Here is an 8061-nt window from a genome sequence, read left to right as displayed (position 1 = left end):
CACATTTTACCTCCAAAATCATCCCACTATTTGAAAACCAAAACTCTTTTCAGATCGGCCCAATTGGCCCATTTTCGCCCAAATTGCAACAGCCCACATCACATCTCTTAAAAAAAAGGTAGGGTTTCCCTCTACCCACAAAGTGGCGCCTCCTTCCATTTTGGACAAGAAAACATCTCTCCCCATCCATGGCAGAAGATTGTCCCTCCAACTTAGAGCAAGTTTCTCACCTTTTCACCATTTCTCTCCTCTCCTCTTTATTACAAGATTCGGTCAACATCTACATATGGAAAGAAGCCAAGAACGCCTTTTCAGAGATCTGATTTGCTGAACACAAGAGATACGTTCACGGGTCTACTTCAAATAGTTACTTCACCTTGAAATCTCGCTTAAAATTGAAACCCTAGTCAGTTTTACCTATAAATACGTTCATAAATCCCAGCCGCAGACCAAGTTTTTGGGGCTTTATCAAAAATCTCTCAACTTTTTATTCTCCTACTTCTGTTCATATAGCATCTAGATTTCATTTTGTTCGTAAAGGGGAAGTAGATCTGTGACTTTGAAAGCTCCCGCTCACTGCACCGCAAAGAGGTAATATCCGACCCGGTTCTTATTTCTTTTCTATCAAGACATCATATTATGTTGTAGAAAAATCATGACTTTAGTTTTCGATATATCCATGTCATGTAAGTTTGGATATCAAAAATGTGTTTAAGCTCTCTGTGTTCGTTTTGAAATCTGAGTATGAAATCATATAGTATGTATTTTATGTGATTTGGGGCATATGTGGTTTAGTAGATTATTAATTCTCCTCATGAGTAATATTACTTGCTTTTTTTTTCTTTCTTGAAATTTTCTTCAAGTTCGTGCTTCATTTAACAGTGGTTTAGTCTATGTATGTATAGCTAAGCTGAAACCTTAAGGCGGAACATTTTTTATTAACGTGAATTTAGGGGTCACTGCTATATGTACAGTCCATTAGTACACATCAGAAAGTCTCTGTTGGTATTTTTGGAAATTTTGCCTCTATTCAAAGTTGTAGGAATCATGCCTATAAAAATATTTATATATAAATATACTCTACTCCATCTCCCTGGCTAATAATATCCTTTGTTGCTTAGTAGCCATGCTTTAGATCTATTCGTCAACAAAAATGCTATTTTTGTTTTAACCCGAGTTGCGCCTTTTGTACTTATAATACTGATCTGGAAAATGTTAACTTACCTTTGGCTAAGTTATAGAAGCATGCTTTTAAACTCACCTTTCTCATAAAAATCATGTTGCAGATTCATTTTCTCATATATACCATGTCTATAGGATTAATAACTTGTTCAATAAAGTAAGAGTATTGGGTGTTGTTCTTTTGTTTTAACATGCTATTTAATATTTAAACAATAGGAGTATCGTGTTTTCTGTTTCCGAAATTCCAAAATGAACTGTATGAGAATTCTTGGGGTCACATTCTAATGACTTTACTTTGTCTATTTATTAGTGTCATATTAACATCTGCTTCCTGTTCATAACCTTTCTTTATTACTTTGTTTCGCATGACAACACCGGAGCCGAAGAGTCCCACGTTGAGACTCGACGTCATCGCAAGCCGTGAAGCGTGCATCTGCATTTCCTTCTGTGTCTCTCGCTCCCCCAAATACATCTCAACAGAAATGAAAAGCAGGGGGGGGGGGGGGGGGGAATGGGGAACATCCTGCCATAATTTTCTTTCAACTCCCTATCATAAAGTGATATGCCTGTTGTTTCTTTACATATTATCTGGGCATGAATGTTTGTTGCTTACTGTTGGTAGTGTCCTTTTAAAATTCTATGCTTTTTTGTGTTCATTTGGTTTTGTGTTAAGCTTCTGTTATTCATCTTTGTAGGGAGTTACGTAGGGTTTTCATTTATTTAAATTAGCTAGCATTTAATTAATGAACTTATTTTCTAAGTTAAGTAAAATATCTGATTTTTTTAAATCTTAGCTTTTCTAACAAAAGAAAACGTCATCTCATTTTGCTTCAGTTAGGCAGAGTTATTTTGGCGTTCAACCACTTATCTATTTTGAAAAATCAATTTTTTTTACTCCAAATACTTTTAAGAATAGTTTCCTCAGGTATGTTATTCACTGTCCGAATTAAAGTGACGCAAATATTTTTTTTTCTAAACGTAGCAAAGTACTTTTTGTTATTAATACTTGTACCATGAAAATCACTTTTTATTAGCCTTTATTAAATAATTAAGTCCGGTCGGTTAACCATTTTTAATGGATCTTAAAGGGTGCTTGACACCTTCCCTTTAGATTAATTGAACCCTTACCTAGAATCTGATAAGTTTCGTAGACTTTAAAATGGAGTTAACTTTAGACTATCACTTTAATAAACTTTAGGTGTCCTAATTCACCATAAAAATTAGGTGGTGACTCCTTAACTTTAATTAACCCCGTAATTACCGGAATGTTGTAAACCATTTTGACTCCGGTTGAAATGGGGTATAAAAGCTTGGCGACTCCACTGGGGAATATACTTAGGTTCTAACCATAACGGACTTAGTTTAAATAGTCTTTGTGTACTTGTTTTAATTACGTTATTTGTTGATAACTGTTTTTACATGCTATTAATTGTTTGTTTGATATAAACTGTTTAAGTGTTACTGTTTTGATATAAACTGTCATCCGGTATCACTTTTCTCCACATCTGGAAATTCACACTATCACACGTACACACCGAAAGTTTCTTTCAAAATCCCAAATTTTAGGAGAGTTGGCATATGCGCGGGGTGTCCGGATTTTGCGTGTGACCGCGTAGCCTTCTCACTCGAGTTGTCCGCTCGGGAACCTTGCGTCTAGTGAACCCACTCTTAGTCAACCTAGAGTAGAGCTAAACCAACACCCTTTATTAGGATCATACATTTCATGACCTAGGAGGTTTAATACCCTTGGTGTATTAAGCCCATTAGATGACTTTACCCAAACGTCCAAGTGGGTCTGCGACCCCAAGTGACACTGATTATACTTTATGTGCATGTTTGAAGGATAATTGTGCCTAAATATTGACCATTTTCTCTAACTAATTAAACTTTAGGAGGGAGGGAATGACTAACGTTTCTATGACAGGTACGGATTTTACATTGGAGCACGTCTCTGATCAACAATTGACAAGAACCAAGGACATCACAAAATGGAGCCAGAAATTTAGACATGACAAACTGTATTTACTTTACTTAGATTAGGAAGTACTTTATGTTGTATTCATTTGATATGTAATAAATACTACGTTACTTTTTTACTTTATTTTGGGAAATAGAATTGGTTTAATTAGTCAAGAGCAATGGGATGACGTATTATGACACATTTTACCCTTCAAACAAATGTTAGGCCTACCTATGGCACAAATAGGTCACATGCATATTAGGATGCGTTATTGTTGTTTGATATACCTGTTTACATTTTTCTTGACAACTTATTTGCCTTTACTTGATGAATTATTTGCTACGTGACTTATTTGACTCTACGTGATCATGACTTCACTTAGATATTTTAATATGAGACTAATATCGTTTGCATTTTATGTTTCTTCCTTTTTATTTTTTTTTATTCCCAAAAGAGTCGATTCGTGTTGACATTCGAGCTGGCCGACCATCCTTACTTCACAAGGTTAAAGATGTCAGCATTACCTCGACGTAGTTAGGTTGTTCAAGGAAGGAAAACTACTATGTTTGATCCAGCCGCATCTATTTCAACTGGTTTGGAAAACATTGTGATCTCTAGTGATCCTCCCGAGACTTCCGAACATAGAACGACTATTCAACATGATGAACATATCGGCCGCCTGACTCAAGAGATTGAGAAACTACGTGGAGAACTGAATCGGGTTAGGGACTTGAACAATTTGTCCATCACACTGCAAAGTCCACCTCCTGAACCTAGAAATGTCGCACCAAAACCCACCTCGTTTTCCATCACTTGAATCTTCAGTTCCTGAACATTTCCCCCCACAAAATAATGCACCTACCAACAACAACTTACCTCCAATCACCCCTGCAAATCCACCAAATCCATCATCCGTCTATACTCCTCCCCAAAGTCAACCATCCACCTACACTACCTATGCTACTCGTAATTCACTACCCGTCAACCCACCAAGTCAATCGCTAGTTCACACTCCTTATGTTCCTTTATCCACTAACACTAATCCACCACCTGCAACTACTCCTCTAAACCTACCAAATCAACTACCTATAAATACCACTTATAACACACCAACTCCAATCCAAAACACTCCCACCGTCCAAACTTATCCAACCCAGCATATACAAGGGGCACATTTTGTCACTCCTAACGCGCAATATGTTCCTCCGGTATATGCAGCGGAAACACAAGCCTTTACCAACCCAGTAACGGTCAGATTCCAACCCGAGATGGATCAATATGAGGAAATGGAAAAGGATGCAAAAGCAAGGGCGGATGATATATTGTTAAAAGAGATCCACAGTCTCAAAGAAGCAATGAGAAACCTTCAAGTTGCTAGGGGAAACAAGAGTGTAGAATATGAAGATCTGTGTGTTCAGCCTAACATTGATTTGCCCGTAGGCTACAAGCCGCTGAAGTTTGATACATTTAATGGAACAGGAGACCCTCATACGCATTTAAGGGCTTATTGTGACAAACTGGTTGGAGTAAGTAGATATCAGAATATAAGGATGAAGCTCTTCATAAGAAGCTTATCTGCTGAGGCTTTTACTTGGTATACGCAACAAGATGTCCGTAAATGGCGTGGTTGGAGTGATATGGCACAAGACATCATGGACCAATTTAGTTTTAATACCGATATCACACCAGATAGAGTCTACATGACTAAGGTAACCAAGATGTCAACTGAGTCGTTCCGCGAGTATGCGCTACGTTGGAGGTCAGAAGCAGCCAGGGTTCAACCCCCAATGAGTGATAGAGAAATGACTGCTACCTTCATTAAATGCCAAGCTGGCATATACTATGAGAAAATGATAGGCATGATGGGACAAAAATTCACCGAAGTTGTCAGAATGGGAGAAGCCTTAGAAGAAGGAATCAAATCGGGAAAAATTCAGGATCTCACTGCCTTGCAAGCTGCAAGCAAAGCTATTCAATTTGGTTCTATCAGCGGGACCCAAAAGAAGAAAGAAGATGTAGTTGCAATCATGAATATCCAAGGACGTAGGCCAAGCCAAGACATTACATACCTTAACCATCCACAACAACCTTTCTACCCTTACCAATATGTTGAACCCTAACAAGCTCCACTGACTCCTTACCCTGTCTACAACGCCCAAGAAAACTACTACCAACCCCGAGCACCTCCCTATCAAAACCCACGTCCGTATCAATCCGTTCAAGCTCCAACTTACCAAAATCGACCACATGCTACACCTAAAGCTCGTTCAAACCCTGAAATAAAAAATACCCGTAACTACACTCGATTTGCCGAACCCTTGGCTCAATTATTTAAAAGACTAAAAGCAGCAGGCGTGGTACAACCAATTGAAGGAAAAATTCCCGATTCTATTCCAAGATGGTTTGATGGTTCCAAGCGTTGTGCATATCATTCTGGAGTTGCTGGGCACGATACTGAGGATTGCTATGGTCCCAAAAATAAAATCGAAGCCCTGATTAAGGAAGGAGCGATCCAACTTACTGGAGCTCAGCCCAATGTGGAAAACAACCCTTTACCTACTCTCGAAAATGACAATGTGAACATGAAAACTGTTGAGGAAGATAGGGATTTGAAAGGAAACATTATGCTAATTGGAAAGGTGGAAAAGGGAACGTCATCATCCTTTGTTGCTCCCGTGAAAACAGGCCAAAGACAAGCACCAATGAAGGTTACTTCTACAACTACTCACAACACCAAGACGCCGACCATCTGGGGTGCCGAACTAGGAGAGAATTTGAAGAATTGGACTTGTACTCCGTCACTGGTTCGCCGGGAGTCTTGGTAGATTGAACATGTAGTGACCTTTTGAAATAGCACGATTTTAAAAAAATTGAGGCCTGAATCGTGCCCCAAACTTTTGTTGCTTTGCCTCATCTTTTGGAAGCTTAATTGCAAAATCTATGAATGCATTTCTTATTTTCTTTAATTGTCTATTATTTGTTATTTTCTATTTTATTTAGTATATAAATTATCAAATCTGTCAATTTTATGATTGTGACATATAATGAAACGTACGAATAAAGTTTACGTATCGAACACGATTATGAAGAACTGGAAGACAACATACATCTCGAGAAAATAACAGAGAAATTCGAGGACAAGACAAGATTCCACTTGGAGGAAATTGAAATAGCCGATAGATAATGACACAAGCACGAAGGTTATCAATTCAAGAAAAATTCAAAGGATGACATTAGATTGCTTTAGTTTGTAACCTTTCCTTTAATGTAATTACGAACTACGCTGACCTGATTCCCTTGATGGGATACGTAGGCAACTCACATAGGGTTCGGTTTCATTGTGAAAAAATCCAAAAAAAATCCTTATTATTTGTATATAAGGAGAACTACGCCTGACCTGATTCCCTCAGTGGGATACGTCGGCAATCCACATCGGGTTCGGTCCCTTTATTAGAAAAACCCTAAACCATTTTTATGTACTACGAACTACGTCCTGACTTGATTCCCTTGGCGGGATACGTAGGCAACCTGCATAAGGTTCGGTCACACCACAACATAATTGTAGTGTACCCTCCAGAAGTCAAAATTGGGGCAGATTTTTAAAAGATATAGACAAGAGAATGGTTGGACATCGACAAGATTAAGGCTACCAGACAGGAAGTATTATAGAAAAATGCCTTTTCAATTGTTTTGGAAGTGTCACAATCTAAAAGTTGGCAGAAAATTTTACAACTTATATACATATATTTACATATATATATCTTTCTTTATATACATATACTTACAGATATATCTTTCAAATGTTTTCACTACTATTCATCTACCGAGGCTTGAACGGAGATCGCAAGATCCAAACAAACAAGACGAATGGAGCGCCAACAACGTCAAGCTTCGAGTCAACACGAATCAACTTTCCCCTCCTAAACTAAGAATTTTTCTTTGAGTGCAGGAATAAAAGACCGCGAGATCAACAGTCAAGTCTATCAATCATGGCCGAAAAACGTCATTTGGCTCATTGTTGCCGCGCCTTAAAAGCCAAACGGCTTTATTTCTACCTTTATCTTTAATTTCATTTTTTATCACAATAAATTTATGACTTTATTAACAAATACACCTACTTTTGTAGGTTGTCGAGATCGAAGGCGAATTAAATCAGGATTATATGTCGAAAATCGAAGACGTCATTAATTTGGCATGTCACGATCTCATCAAAATCATTAGCCAAACGGCTACGCTATCACTTTACTCTATACTTTATCAATTACTCTATCATCCACTTTACCTACTTTAACCACATTACCCCGAACTTTACAGGAATCAACATCAAGTCCCCGAAGACAACCAGAGATGTCATTTGGCTATACAGCCTCATGTGCATAAGCCAAATGGCTACACTCTTATCATTCACTTTACCTACTTTAACGACTTTACCCCGAACTTTACAGGAATCGTCATCAAGTCGCCGAAGACAACCAGAGACGTCATTTGGCTATACAGCCTCATCTGCATAAGCCAAACGGCTAAGCTCTTACTTTAATCTCTACTTTATTACTTTAATTTATCAATAACTTTATCATTCACTTTACCTACTTTAATGAATTTACCTTAAATTTTACAGACATCATTTATCATCGAGTCCCGGAAGACAGCCGGAGGCCTCTTTTTATCATTGAAGTCTCCGAAGACAACTGGAGATATTATTCCGTCTTCTGCATAAACATCACTCATCATTCAAGTCCCTGAAGACAAGCACAGACAATATTTGGCAACACGGCCTCGTCATTTTATAAGCCATACAGCTTCATCCTCATCCTTATACACATATTATTGTCATATTATTTTGTTCTTTTGACTTTACTCCAAACCTTACATACGACTTTAACAAGAATTTCAGGTAACTTTTCCTGAGACATTACAAC

The sequence above is a fragment of the Lycium barbarum genome, chromosome 1 (genome assembly GCF_019175385.1).
Source record: "Lycium barbarum isolate Lr01 chromosome 1, ASM1917538v2, whole genome shotgun sequence".
Lineage (NCBI taxonomy): Eukaryota > Viridiplantae > Streptophyta > Magnoliopsida > Solanales > Solanaceae > Lycium > Lycium barbarum.
This window is presented reverse-complemented; position numbering follows the sequence as displayed.